This window comes from Calidris pugnax, unplaced genomic scaffold, assembly GCF_001431845.1.
Source record: "Calidris pugnax isolate Ruff unplaced genomic scaffold, ASM143184v1 scaffold64, whole genome shotgun sequence".
Lineage (NCBI taxonomy): Eukaryota > Metazoa > Chordata > Aves > Charadriiformes > Scolopacidae > Calidris > Calidris pugnax.
Window position 1 is genome coordinate 294,977 of NW_015090784.1, and position 503 is coordinate 295,479.

The 503-nt window shown below is 77.1% G+C and overlaps 1 protein-coding gene across 2 annotated transcripts in view; it reads right to left on the minus strand.

Moving 5' to 3' along the window:
• PPP1R3C (protein phosphatase 1 regulatory subunit 3C) overlaps positions 1 to 445 on the minus strand; it is a 4,443-nt gene extending 3,998 nt beyond the window's left edge. The window contains exon 1 of one of the 2 annotated variants that reach the window (XM_014966090.1): positions 429 to 445. The gene's annotated coding sequence lies outside the window, so the exon portion shown is untranslated. The remainder of the gene's footprint in view (positions 1 to 428) is intronic. The other variant, XM_014966100.1, reaches the window with a different exon arrangement.
• Between the last annotated feature and the right edge of the window lie 58 nt (positions 446 to 503).

Consider the following 503-nt stretch of genomic DNA (forward strand, 5'->3'; position numbering starts at 1 on the left):
GCGCTCTCCGTCCTCTTCCTTGCCCTCTTCCCCCCGCGGTGGCGGGGTTGGGAGCTGCGGGGAGCGGGGCGGCAGCACCGCATCCATCGGCTCCCGCTTGGCTTTACCGGGGCATCCCTGCGGCCGCAAAGCCCTTCTCCCCGCACCCTCCCCGACCGGCCCCGCGGCGGCTGCGGCACCCCGGGGTGGCCAAAAAACCACCCCGAACCCAGCCAGCCCAAGAACCGCAACGCCGGGGGGTGCGGGAGGCGGCAATGCCCCGCCAGCCAAAGCCGAGGCAGGGGGGGTCCCGCGGGGAGGCGGCTGCGGGAGCTGCAGGACGGGGGGAGGCGGTGCGGGGCCCGGGGCTCCGCTGCCTCGCGGCTGAAGCCGGCTGTCGGTCGGTCGGTCGGTGCGGGAACGGCGGTGCGGGGGGTGCGGGCGCTTACCTGCTGCAGTGCATGGGGCGGCTCCGCGCAGCGCCCCGCCGCGCCGCCGCCTTTATGGGGCCCGGCCCGCGGCTG